Here is a 14,589-nt window from a genome sequence, read left to right as displayed (position 1 = left end):
TTGTGTTGGTTTGGAGAAGGAGATGAAATTGATGATTTTTGGGTTTGTCGTTCAAACGGTGAGTCGCTACGCGGCAGCGAGAGAGGGAAGAGGGATTTGGATCCTCTCCTGAGCCAATGGAGAGCATCTCTTGACCAACTATCGTGGACCGTTGGATGAAAATTCAACGGTTATAATTATTATAATTTTAAGAGAACTTCCTGTTTGTAGTCGTTGGATAAAAATCTAACGGTCCACGACGATTGGTCAAGAAGATCCTCTCCATTGACTCAGGAGAGGATCCAAATCCAGGGAAGAGGGAAGAAGAAAACAAAAATGTACATAAATTTTCTCAGACAGTGGTAGAAACGTAATTGAGCAAACTTAGTTGGGACAAAATAGGAAGAACACTATGCTTACGAACAGTGAATTAGTTATACTTGGGGTTTAGTTGCCTATTTAAAATAAGTAAATAATGTGGAAAAGGGAGAAAAAGAAGACAAAAATGCAACTAATTAGTAACACAGTAATACGCAGAATCGACTCAAAATAAATGGGAAGTTAAATAAATAATTACCTTGTCTATTTTTTTCAAAAATTGGCTTGACCCTTATTAATTTGATTTGAATTATCAAATGTAATGACATTGACACTTGTTTGTACTGTGTTTATATTATTGGAACACGCATTGTCAAGAATTTTTTGTCTTTTGTTCTAATATTCAAAGCATGGTTTATTACAAACTTTTATGTCACTAAGAAGTAAGAACCAACAAAATGGCCTTCTTGTATTATTTGATTGCGTTTGCTAGTTCTACACCCTCTTAACATAGTATAAAAAAGTTCAAACTCCAAACAACAGATAATTCACTGAGAATCCTTAAAAAAAAAAAAAAAAAAAAAAAATCAATTATTAATACTTAACAATAAATAAACTAAAATGAAGCAAAACACATAACAGTTACATTACTTTAGTCTAAAGAAGCTGGCAAAATTGCACTGTAGAAATGAACAGTGTTTTGCACCACATTTCAGTTTATTTACAGGATTGCCACTCGGTTGCTTTTAACACACTTTCGTTTTATTTACACAATTGCCACTCAGACTTAAGATTTGATTTTCAACCGTTCGCAGCTTTCGACTCGGGGAGAGAGAGGAGGGGGATATCATGGCTGACAGATTGGAGAGAGAAGACCATGGCTCCGATTTTTCACTCGGAAACAGGTGGGTGTAGCTGTGCCGACAGGAGAGGAAGGGGACAGAGGGAGTGGTGAGGATGGAAACAGAGAGACTGACAGATTGGACACAGATGGGAGCTACGGGTTTGGTGCCAGGGTCTATAGGATTTTCTGGGATTTTAGACAGAGGAATGAACAAAGAGAGATATACAGAACGGAAAGCATGCGTGTGTGCATTGTTTAGGGTTCAGTGGTTACGCACAGAGTCGGTGAGGACGGGATGGGTGAGGGAGGAATGGCAGGGTGTGGGTTTTCAGCTTTCTCCCTTAATTCAAAAGGTAATGCACTGTATTTCCTTAATTGTTTAGTGTCTAATTTGCCATTTCCTTTGTTAAAATTGCCATTGATATTTGGTTCTTTCATTCAAATTGCAATGCATTTTAATAATTTTTTCGGTTGGTGCTAGGATTAGGCTTCAATTTTTGTGATTAGGGCCTTGCCCTGATTTAATTTATTTGTTTCTTGATAAATTTTTGTATGATTCATCATTTTTCTGTTTAGGAATTGTTACAGATTTTGTATTCCTTCATCAAACTTATCATAGATCTTTGTAGATTGTTTAGGTCACCTTAGGGTTAATTCTATTTCAGTTTATTGTTTTAAATTGTTGTTCACTGTTTACTTTACCATTGCATTTATTAAAATTGTCATAGATATTTTTTCTATCATTAATGCTCTCATAGATATTTTATATTGGTTAGCTAACTATTAGGGTTTCCTCTTAGTCATTTGTAGGTTGTTTAGTTCACCGATAGGTTAGCTGGATGTCCAAACTTATCCTACAACCTAATCCAATGTCCTAATAACCATAATGTACATTTATTTGTGGTGCTCCATTTAATATAGTAATTTTAGAAAGGCAATACCTCTGGATCATCCAGAAGCTTTAACTTACCAACAGATTATGCATTCAGCAAGTCACTGACATTCTCATTGTATGTCTCAAATCCTTAAATTTTTATTGCAAACTTTCTCTGGAGTCTGCAAACAAACAATAGCAACACCTGCTTAGTAAGTCAAACAGTAGAGATAAAAGCAGAAAACCACAATTGTTCGTGCAGAAAGAAAAATATCACCATAAATAATTATGTGGTTGTTGATTCTGTTGAACATATGTACAGAAGTATCAATTAAAATTTCGAAGCCATGAACATATACAAGAAAAAACCAATGGGGATCTAAAAAAGTATGAACCAATAAACCAAAAAAAAGCTTATGAGTAAACAAAATTAAGACTCCTTTTTAAGTTTATTATTTTTAAATTAGGGTCTGTAGGCTGTTTAGCTCACTGTTTAGTTCACTGTTACGGTGATATTTCTGTCTTTATAACCAAAGGGGTTGTACTGTTTTCATTTTTGTGTTTCTTCATACTTTCCTACTGCTTGCTTCTCAACAAATCAACTTCAGGTTCCTTTTCCATTTCATTTCATTCGAATATCCATATGTTGCTAGGTTGTTATTTCATTTCTTGGTTTCTTATATATTTCTGAAATGCATTTTTTATTTGATTCTTGATATGCATGTAGATCCAACACAACCATACAGATCAAACCATCCATTCACACAGGAGCCACAAAACAGACCATTAGTGAGGTATCTGTCTGTCCATTTTAAATTTTCTTTATACAAAATAATTTCTAATACAAATCTCTTTACTATGTTTCAATACAAACTCTTTTTCCTTCTATTTTTTTGCTATATGATGTATCCTTGCAGCTCAAGTATGTGCACTTTTTTCAGAAACAGAGTCTCATCCACTCGAATCTCGATTTCCTAGCAGCAGGTATATGCTAAGCCTTTCACAATCATCTATTTCAGTCATTAGAATTTTTTTTCCTTCTAATTTTTTGTTGATACAACAATGATTGATTATGCATACTTGACTACATCTTTATGAATGGGTTTGACAACCACACTTAACTTTTTCAACTTAAAGCATTGAATTTTTGCTTTTTGTTTTTTTGTTGTTGCCTTGATTTTGGTTATCAAAATTTGTTGTATTAGCAGCCCTACTGCATTTGTTGGGTTTTTTAGGCATGAGACTACACAAACAAAGAAAAGATAACATAGTTGTAAAGCTTAGGCTCCAATCGGGTAAATTGTGAGATTTCAAACACGGAGATTTAGTCCATGTTTAAAAACTGCCAAATACATTGGCAACTGTTAAGAGCACGAACTACAAATCTGTAAAGTAAAGAAGCTTGCACATAAGTTCAAACGATCAACTGTCAACCTATGATTGTTACTGTTTTTTAGCTGGACGTTATCATTCTAACATGGTATCAAAAGAGATTATAAGCGTGTGTGGTCTTAAACCACCTAACACCATGTATAAACAAATAATTAACATCTAAAGATGGAGACATGCAACGCGAAACCTGCACATCATAGCAAAACCTAGATGGATCCTTAATATTCCTTATGACAGTGATTAAGTTATACACATAACTCTTGCTCCATAATTACATCACTTCCAAATGCAGCTGTGGGGTGAAAACCTACCAACCCCAGCTAGCATGAAAAGAGAAAAGAAGGGTCCATATGGCAATCGAAATACCTTCGGCTTCTTAATGTAATGCTTAGAATCACACTGCTCCAGCCTTATCATTCTCCTCTTAGCGTCCTCATTCTGATATTTTGAGCCTGCACATAGAGAACAACATAAAATTACAATTTATAAGGCATATTGATGCAGTTAACCTACATCACATATGCCGTGATTAGAAATGTTCTAATGTTCTATTTCAAAACATATCATTTACTATGAATGCTATATCATCTGTCAGTTAAGCATTAATGCCACATAATAAACACACTCATTACATAAATGTACACCATTGTACTGATAATACTTACAGAACCTGGAACTAATGGCTATAGTGTATTACTAATTTGGTGTAGCTTTGCTAGGATCTCTGTTTCACCGATGTGTGATTAGTGGTAATAAAATTTTGCCTGAGTCTCTGAGCTATTATTTTCATTGCTGTTCTGTGAGTTAGTGCTAATTGATTTGCTTTGTTTGCGATTTTCAGAAAGTTGGATCGTTAGCCGGAAAACATGCCCCTTTGACTTCTGGGGTATATTATTTAACACTGGTTTAATTACTGTTCTTACATTTTTTTGTGCACATCGGGATTATATGTAGCTATCTAATTATGCCATCCTTTGACTATGTATGAGCACGATAGCAGTAGAATTTGTGATTTTTACATCCTAAGTTGGTGTAATGTAAAAAAAATTCGTGCCATCAAAACTACACTGACACATAATTCTAAATAAAAGGCAGTTAAAAATGATCAGCGTGGATGAACATGCTGTGAGAGGACTGATTCCAAAATACATCTTAACAGCTTTATCCGGCTGATAATTCAGAACATTATCAAGTCTAAATGACTGGTCGTCAGTTAAACCCTTCTGAGACATACCCTTTGTTTGTTGCACTCTCACAAATTTAATCCGTTCCACCATCACAGTTTTTTTAGCTTTTACAGTTTTCCCACGGTTTCTGGAATGCTCTTTCGATCTTAATACTATCTGCTCTGTTGCTTTCTGTTATCAAGTTTTAAAAATTGAAACAACGTTATAGTTCTAACCAAAATTTGTGAAGGCCAAGGATGTAACCATCTTTGGTTTCACATTGTTAATTTGAATTATGAAGTTATGAGTGAATAAATTGGGAGTCTGAAATGTGTGTCTGCCACATGGGTTGGGTTGGGTTGTATTAGCGACTCTGTGTGAGTGTAGAGGTGGGTGTGGAGGTGGAGGTGGAGGTGGTGGGGTGGTGGTTTTGTTTTTGCGCCATCCCAAGACCAAGGAGAATGCATGTGAGAAAATGTGATGAGTTTTAAACTCATCACTCACTTATTAGTCAAGTCAACCATTTTCCACTCAACTCTGATCTGCCAATTTGCCAATTGCCATATGGTTTTAATTTGAATAGGTTTAAGGATTAGGTTTGGTTGGATTTCAACCATTAGATTTCGGATTAAAAGCATTAGGTTGAATGATTATATTTGGTTGGATTTCAACCATTACATTTCATAGATTTGAAATCTGTTTACTATCTCATTTAATTGGTGTATGTTACCTCATTTAACTCAAATTTAATGATATTTGGTCCTCCAATTTCTCGGATTTCCTAACGGATTTACTTTCTTTGGAAATTTCAGGAACCCTGATTCTGGGAGGAAGAATACACTGCATTGCCATCTTTAGGTATACAATTCTGCACACTGATTACATGTTCAAAAGCCTAATTAGTTATACACCATTTTTTTTATTACCTTTGCAAAGCTTTTGTACTTAGATTTTAAATATGTGATTAGTTTAGAAAGAATAAACGACACAACTAATCATGAGTACATACTTCTTTTTCGATTTTATCCTCTGCATTGTTTCTTGAATGAAATTGGATTCATAGATGTAGGGATGCAGCAACAACTGAGGTGTGAATAAAAGGTCTAGCCGTAACAATTTTAGGGTTTAGAATTGATTCGAAAATATGAGAAAATGCTGCATTCTCTGTTTTTTTTCTTTTTTTTTTTTTTTTTTTTTTTTGGCTGTAGTGATTCCAACTTAGTATATACCCATTTTTATAGTACCATGAATAAAGAATATGCAATTGCTAGGATCTCAATTTGATAATCCGATTATAAATGGATCTATATAAATCAAGGCTAATTCGGTCCAACTTGATATAGTATGACTTAATATAACATATCCTTTGATCTTTATATTACTTATGGTTTTCTGTAGTGGTGGTTTAATTAAAATCGAAAAATATAATAAGAATGAGGTTACTCATTCATTATATTTTAATATTTTCTAGGTTTTAAATTAACTTTGATCTATCCAAATATGATGTTAATCGATTCTGAAACAATAAATAAGATTTGGTGATCCAAATAGGATTCAAAACGGTTAATTCGATTTCAAATATGATGTTACATGTACTGTAGATTGGTCACAGCCTAATAAGAAGACTAACTGGAAGTGATTTAGCCATTCATTCTCATTTTTTTTGTTCAGTCCAGTGGCAAGAAAAAATAAGGGTGCCTGAAAATCATTTACCTAAGCATATATGTTTAACAGCTTCCTTCACTGTAGATTAATATCCAACGATTCTAACCTATATTATATCGTTTATATACTTTTGGAAGTATGTCATAATCAATTTGATTTTATATTGGTATGTGTGAAACCAATTTGATTCAGGTTACAAGGTTGAGGGTTGCGGATAGTTAATCATATTCAATAACCTTAGTTACAGGGCCATTCACTTAAATTTTGTTTTCAAATTATAGAAATACGGCTTTTCATTCTTACTTAATATAAGCTTTCATTACATCTTCAGTTTCACATCATTCATCATTGTATTTGCTAATATCAGTTTTTAGTGTGATAAGCTTACTGGTGTATTGTTAAAAGGTAGTGAAATCATCTGTGCTTGACGACTTACCTGCTCAAACAGCGCTTTTTGTGTGTTTTGTTAACTGCTAAGTAGGTTTTTAGGAACTTTGTATTTTCATGTTTTCACGAATTTAGAAAACAGTTTTGACGATGGAGATTGCCTGTTGAGTGGGAGGACTTGGCTTTTGGGGACATCATAAATTCAAATTTTAGCAGATGTTTGTTTCCTCCATTTTCCCAGTTTGTTGGTTTCTAATTTCTCTTTGGAATCAATTGAACCTCTTCAGTGTGGTGTGGTGTGAGTAGATAACATTGTAATTGGTATTGTTTAAAGAATCCACAAAATGCTGTCTGTTTATCTCCTGTCAGTTTAATCTTCTTCTGGGTGAAGAGAATGAATTGGCAGAAAAAAGTTTTGATTTTGCTTATTCGGTTCAATCCTTTTCCTTCCACAAACTGTTAGGTTGCCGAGAAAACGATGGAACAGGAAGAAAATAAACATTGATTTGGTTGTATTAATTTTTCCTCATTTGGGTAATTACAGATGCGGTTTATATTCCTCTTATGTAAGAGATGAGTTCTTGAAACCAGAAGAAGTTATTGTTGAATTGATGCTGAATTAGATGCATTTAGATTTAATTAGTTATGAATTATCCATTTTTCTAATCAGCCATTCATTCTTTTCCTTTTTAACATGAGTTGGCCAAAATTTTCTTTAACCATGGAATGAAGTGAAAACGGATGTTGGTCTGGTAGATGGTTTTATGAAATTCGGTTGATGAAACTGAACCATGTAGTTGAATTTAGCTCAGTTCTGTGCTGGTTCGAGTTTTCTCATGTCTCTGTTTCTTCAGTTTCATATGGAAACAGACCTTCTGCTTATTTTTTCCTTTGAACAGTTGTCGCTACAAAATTAGCTACTTGAACGAGTCCTCAACACTTTCTATTTTTAGTTACATCTTGAAATGGCTGCCTACACTGCATGACACATCGACATCCTCAAATGAATGCTTCTTCTTTTATTAGAGTTGCAATAATCTTCCCATACATGTTGTAATACCCACATGAGCTTGCCAAAGGTACTGACTGGGTGCCAATTTCAGGTTCACGTACAAGGTAAAGTTCCATAAGGAGGTGCAAGCAGAAGAAGAATTGGCATCACCCTTCAGTTTTTCAACCAAAAGGAGGTAACCTTTATAAATGATTTATACAAGCTTCTCTGTTTTGTATCTATGAAATTTGAGTTCTTTCACAAAAAATGTGAATAGGGATTAGTAAATATTTCGCATTTTTTTTTTCTATGGGCCATTTGTGTTCTATTTCAGTTGTATTTTGAGTCATGTAATATAAATTGCATACAAAAGGCTAAAGAAGTAAATCCAATATAGAAGCTCTCACGGTGAAGTTGAAGTTCACGCTACACTATGGAATGTTAAATATTTAGTCTAAATCTGAAGACCGAAGAATAAAATAACTTAGAAGCTAAAATGAGTAGAGTTAACTTTTTAGCCTCAGATATCCTTTGGCGGGCACAAAATTTTGACCACAACATCCAAAATTTTGATCCCAACAACGTCGATAAACATGATGTCACACGACTGATTCCAAAACACATTTTAACAGCTTTATCCAGCTGATAATTCAGAACATTATCAAGCATAAATGACTGGTCGTCAGTTAAACCCTTCTGAGATTTACCCTTTGTTTTCTTTAAAATTGTAATGGATGTTTATAGGCTGTTTAGTTGGGTGTTGGGGAGATTAGGCTGTTGAGTGCACTGTTTCGTACAATGTTAGAGTGAGGTTTCTGTCTTTAAGAAATGGAGAAGCAATCTAATTTTTCTCACATAGTGGAAGGTATTAATTTAGACTAATCAATGTTATTGAAGATCCAATCTTTTTTTATCTTTTCTAAAATATTTCGCACTCCTATCAAAATTATTTTTCCTTTGAATATCATATCAAGTGAGATAATGTAAAACATAATTCCTCATGCATGTTCTGTATTTTAATTTATTATGGACAGATGCTGGCCAAAATTTATTTGTTGTTCTAAAATCCATAATTTCCTTATTTGTATTATGTCTGCTTAACTTCGGTTTAGCCAAAATAGTATATTTATCAATATATACCTAAGTATATGTATAAATATATGTATAGGCATCTGCATAGCTATATGTATATGTATGCATATATACAAAACAGATGTGTATGTATGCATCTGTGTGTATGTACATACCTATATAGGTATGTATGCATCTGTGTGTGTATGTACATACCTATATAGGTATGCATGCATAGATGTGTATATAACTATATATGCATCTGTTTTTTTACGTCCATGCATATAATATGATCATTGAATCTGTTGTCAAGACATACTATATTAAGGATCTTGCAATCATGAATTTGGCTGAAATGACTATTAGTACTGATTCAAGTGTTTAATCTTTTTGATTGTGGAATGTTTAATATTTAAAACTATTTAGTCATTATTCTTAAGATATAAAGTGAATAATGAAGGCAAGCGAATTGAGGTGTTTCTAATTTGTATTAGTTCAGGCTCTAAAAAATTAGTGTTTGTTTTCGACAATTTTTGATATTTTCTATTATTTTAGGCTGTACATGAAGTGTAATGTGGTATGCATGCTAGGTCGTGAACCATTATTTGCTCTATTTAGCCTATTCCTTCTAAAACCAACGTTCTCACACTCTAACCCCTGTACTAATTCAAAACCGATTACGATACCTCATCCTTACTTTAGGCCTTTAAATTAATATGGTGACAGAAGATGCATTCCCATTGTTAGCAACTTTTCTTTCGTTAAATGTGAATTTGTCGTACATTAAGTCCATTCAACTGTCCCAGTTAGAGTCCATTTCACTGTCGCAAATTGAGTTACTTTTCCTGTATCCATTTGTTTGCGCTTCGAATTCTAACTCTCAATCTCATTGATTTGTTGTAGTTTAGATCAAGGTGTTATTGCAACGTTGTGATCTGCTCTTCTTGCTGCCTTTCATCTAGGGATCCGCACCTATTGCATCTGAATCAAGGCTTTGGTATGTCACCTAAACTAAGATACATTGTTTCCCCGTGCTTTCTGGTTGAGTTAATGCAGATTTATCATGTTTCAGTCGATTGTTTGGTTTTATCAGCTTATGTCATTCGTTTGCTACCTGCTTTGTTTTCATTCTTCGTTATCTCTGTGATCTTTTGATACTTCACAAGTTCATTGTTTTCTTTGTTTTTGTTGGTTTTAACTTAGTCTCAACCATTCTATTATTGTTCAACGGTGCATTGGTGTCATCTATGGTTTTGCTTTAACCGAGTGTTCCTAATTCTTAGTCGAATGTTGTTAGCCATTTTATATGTTTTTTTTTTTTTTTTGTCAATTGCTTTCTTTCTTTGTCGCGTTTTGAATCTTCCAAACCACTCTTCAAACCTTAGTTACTTTGCTTGGTTGGTGTGCTTGGTGTGGTTGGTGTTTTCGTTAGGTTTATCTGGTAGTCTACTGTCTCATCCTCCCCGAAGTGCTTTAATAAGTGATGTTAACAATTCCAATCTCTCAACAAACAAGACATATTTCCAAAAAAAAAATCACAACTTCTATATCTAAATTTTTAAATTTTTTTACTGTGTTATTCTAAGACCTACAAGCTAAACAGATTTTTCTAACAAACATAAGTATTGACGTTATATTTAATTTGTGATTCAGGGTAGATAAAATGGTCAAAGAGATTGATCGAAGCGAACAACAAATTCTAGGAGGAGTTTTGGTTAAAAATTTAAAGGAACTGATTGAGGCTCGAAACAATAACAGGATTCGAAGAACGATACAGATATATAGAGAAACTCCCCCAGGACCCAATACAAAGAAAGAAGTCAAAATAGAAAAAACAAGGATGGGTTTGCGTGTTTATGGTAAGGGTGCAAACCGAAACAAATTGGTCGTCCACACTATCCATTCACCTGCAAATCGTAGTAATTCACCGAAAGAACAACTTCCGTTGAATGAAGAAGAACATTTTTTTTGGCGGGTTTTCGGTGGGATCTACAAGTTTGGTTGTTGCTACAAAATTGAAATTTTGTTGCTCTTTCTTGCCTCCACCGTAACATCCTTCTGGGTTTTTAATGTATAGAGACTTAACGGGTGTTAGATAAGATAAACGCCATGTAAACCTCTTTTGTTTGGTCATAACATCAATAATGTAAACAATTAACCCTTTTACACTTCAAGGATGAAGTGTTGGCGTGCTAGGAATATGTTTCTCTGCTTATATATTTTTTCCATTTCTCTTTTTCTCGATAGAATCTTTTGACTCATGCTTCTTTGTTGGTTATACACTAATAAAACAGTTCTTCTATTAATGTTTTGATATTATTCGTTTGTTTTTAAATTGCAACTTTAGTTGTTTTTATGAAGATTCTGTTCTCATTTTTAACTTTGAAAATTTTAGTTGGTCCCTCAACAATTTTTAATTGGTTACTCCAAAACATATGTTTTATGCTGTGTTAGTTCATTCTTTGCAGCCATATCTAAATTCTTAAAAACTATGGTAATTAATGTGCTTTTTCGGGGGGTTTTTCAAATGGGGAAAAAGGGGTGAGCGACGAATTTATATTATTATTCTCGGTTGGTATGTAACTATTTGAATATGGAAAGCATCGTATTATGCAAACAATGCAACAATTGTAAATAGAAAAGGTCCCTGCGGTGTGCAAAGGGTGGGTTTAGAGATGGTGAGGTTTGCCTAGGTGGCAAGATTAATGCTCATGGTTTCGTAGTTGTGTTGATAACTGTGAAAACAGCCGACATTGGTCGCCTCACTGTTCCTCTACAACGATTTTAGTGTTTGGATCTTTAATGACTTCTCAACATAATGGTTTTTAACTACTTCAGAGTGATTCATAAAGTTGGATACGATTTTATTAGAGGGTGTCAATTTAAAAGTATGGATTAGGGGTTTACATTTTTAGGGTCTTCAGCTATGGATACAAAGTTGTTCATCACGTTAGACAAGAATTTCAAGTTGAATTATGACCATGATAAAATGTTTCTTATGTTTACTTATCTTGGAGTGACTTCAATCCATTTTTTCCACCATCACAGATTTTTCATGATTCTTTTCAATTTTTATTTCTTATGAATAAAATTGTTCCAGTCAACTTATCGACGTGTTGACATGTTTAAGTGATGGTACCTAAACTCAAAACATCCTGGAGTATTGTTGACATGTTTAAGCGGTGGTGCTTAAACTCCAAACATCCTGGAGTATTTCTATCATTAATAATTTGTATCAAGCTCACCGTTTAATAAGAGTCCAACCTACAAACTTTGTGAAACGGAACAATGGAATCGCATCATAGATTTCTATGTTTCCCTAAACATATTTAATGAATAAGTTTTCCAACGTTTACAGGATCTAACATATACTGAATGCAAGCTTTAATCTTCGAACTCTCAAATGATGCATATCCTTTAGCATCAATCACAAATGTTTCTATATGTTGTTCATTAACTACGTGAGGTGCAACTTCGTCTTCGACTGTTAAAATATATTTATTGTTGGAAATTAAGGGCTTAGACTCTTAAATATACACATTTCATCTTGCACTATCTATCGGTCTAAAGTGAGTCAGACCTAAATAATTTGTTTGTTTCTGTCAAATTTATAAATGCATGTCTTATATTAATGTCGTTGAGGCATGCATTAGTTTTTATAGTTCAATGTTTGTTCTGTCTTTGGCTTCTCTCTAATTATATACGTGTTTATATTTTGTCTTCCTGTTTCTCTAGGTTTTGTTTTTATCGTTGGAGTCCTGCACTGTTCTTTGGTGGCATTCATTCACAGCTACACTTTCGTCTCTACAACGGTTAGATTTTTGTTCCTTTAAAGAACCTTTAACTTTTTTTTTTTTTTTTTACTCTTTTCTCGGTTTACATGTTCAATTGTCAATGCATGCTTTTTTGGATCATAGTAACGTCGTTATTCGATATTTATGCTGCTTTCCTTTATCACCATTTTTTTGCAATCATCGTTCACTTTAATCATTAATTTTCCACTCTGCATTGACAAACCACACTATTTTAGGAAACAATTACAAATCAATTGTCTCTATTCTTCATTCTAATCTAAAAAGATTAGGATTATGTTTTTACTATTATGTTAACAAAGTGTTTGCGATTCTGAAGACCTCTTGCTTGAATGGGTTTTGGTTCACCGCTCATTTCATATGGTTAACATGGTTCACATGGACAACTATATGTTGCGCTATCCAGAGTCACCTCAAAAAAGGGTCTCAAAATCGTTATTGCTCACAATAGCGACATGCCCTACGGTTATACAAAAAATATAGTTTATAAAGATGTTTTAAAACATTTACAAGAAGGTATAACTTTGTATTATTATTTTGTGCATTTGTTTATTTTTGTAAACATGACTTCACTACTTAGTTGTTAAATCACGTTATTCAATTTTGAATTTAATTTGGTCCTAAATTGTTTATATATCTAGATTAATGGACGAGCAAGCAATTCGTTTTCTGACGCCATACCAGCCAGCAAACAAACTCCACATCAGGGTATGCAGAATATGGGTCACGAAAAGCATTGGAGATAATCCTCAACCTATAAGTCTTGATTGCGTCTTCGTTGATAAGGATGTAAGATTTTTACACCTTCTTACTTATCGTTGAATGCTAGCATTTTTACGTATCCAAATGTGCATGCCATGTTCTCAGTACAACAAACTTTGTAATCAAACATAAACTAAATTCCACAAAGAAACTGATTTATACACTTTGCTACCCAATTATGCATCGCTTACATAATTACCATTTGTCTGATTAATTGTTTCACTAGATATTATCTTGGGCTTAACATTAAATTTATACTGGGTTAACAAGTTCATGCAAATAAACAACAAATGAAAACCCTATTTTCTCCATATGATGGCATGGCTTTCAATAAATTTTGTTAAAAAAAATAAAAAATAAAAAAATAAAAAAATTTCACAGTGCACCATGCACACTTTTCCTATCTTTGGATTTCACTACAAATATTATATTTTGTTCTGTTTGAGGAAGCTTTTATGCCTCTAGAAACAAAACTAAGTATGAACTATCAAGTCTTCTTTTCCTTAATTTTTCTTCATTATTTTTTAACCTATACAAATCAAACTAAATGTCATTTTGCAAGGTTGCTTCAACTACTACCGATTTGATTCTTTGAATAATCTCCACTGTTATCTTGCATATGATCTTAAATGCTATCTAAGTAGCCACAAGTAGACTATATTGCATGTTTACGTAATTCTTAAACTATATGCATTAAATGTTATCCCACTCATTTAGTATTATGTCTAATCTTAAAATTCTCCTTCTAAAAGAGAGATGCGGTTCACGGAACCATCAACGGTCGAGACATCCAATTTTTTTTGGACCATCTAAGTGTCGGCAATGCATATGAAATCAACAAATTTCGTGTCATTCACAACAAGAGATCGAGCAAGGTTGTCCCTCATGCAGCTATCATTGAATTGAATAGGAAAACCACAATCGTTCCTATTCACAAAACAAGTCAAGAACTACCAATGCACTGGTTCAATTTAATTGAGCTTAATCAACTTCATCAAAGAATCGACAACGATGTTGAGCTTACAGGTAACAAATTTAGTTTCAAGTGCCGCTCAAACATCTAAGTTGATCATTTAAATGTTTTTGTTGCCTTCAGTGTCCACTCATTCCTCCCATTAAATATTATATGTAGATGTGTTTGGTTGCCTAACGGCTGTGCAGCCAACTGAAGAAATCACTATCCAGAACACAAGAGTTGCAAAGAAGAGAAATCTAAACTTGCAAAACATTAGGTAATTTCTATTTACGTTAAACTCTAAATATTATTTATATGCCACCCTATTTATGACATATACCAAACCATCATCTTTTGTATTACTTACAGAAAC

The 14,589-nt window shown here is 33.5% G+C and overlaps 2 long non-coding RNA genes across 3 annotated transcripts; both read left to right on the top strand.

The window, feature by feature from the left end:
• The first annotated feature begins 1,163 nt into the window (after positions 1-1,163).
• LOC137712826 (uncharacterized) lies at positions 1,164-4,343 on the top strand. Its single transcript, XR_011065247.1, has 4 exons — positions 1,164-1,494; positions 2,743-2,809; positions 2,957-2,999; positions 4,249-4,343. It is a non-coding gene; the product is annotated as an uncharacterized lncRNA (long non-coding RNA).
• A 1,014-nt stretch (positions 4,344-5,357) lies between these two features.
• On the top strand, positions 5,358-14,493 carry LOC137712818 (uncharacterized). 2 transcript variants are annotated; one of them, XR_011065246.1, is made up of 6 exons: positions 5,358-5,431; positions 7,729-7,812; positions 9,596-9,684; positions 13,141-13,288; positions 14,014-14,287; positions 14,394-14,493. It is a non-coding gene; the product is annotated as an uncharacterized lncRNA (long non-coding RNA). The 2 variants fall into 2 exon arrangements; XR_011065243.1 differs by having other exon boundaries at positions 9,591-9,684.
• Positions 14,494-14,589: the final 96 nt, after the last annotated feature.

Source organism: Pyrus communis, chromosome 1, assembly GCF_963583255.1.
Source record: "Pyrus communis chromosome 1, drPyrComm1.1, whole genome shotgun sequence".
NCBI classification, from domain to species: domain Eukaryota; kingdom Viridiplantae; phylum Streptophyta; class Magnoliopsida; order Rosales; family Rosaceae; genus Pyrus; species Pyrus communis.
Note: the sequence above shows the minus strand (reverse complement) of the source record. Positions and strands in the feature narration are given on the sequence as shown.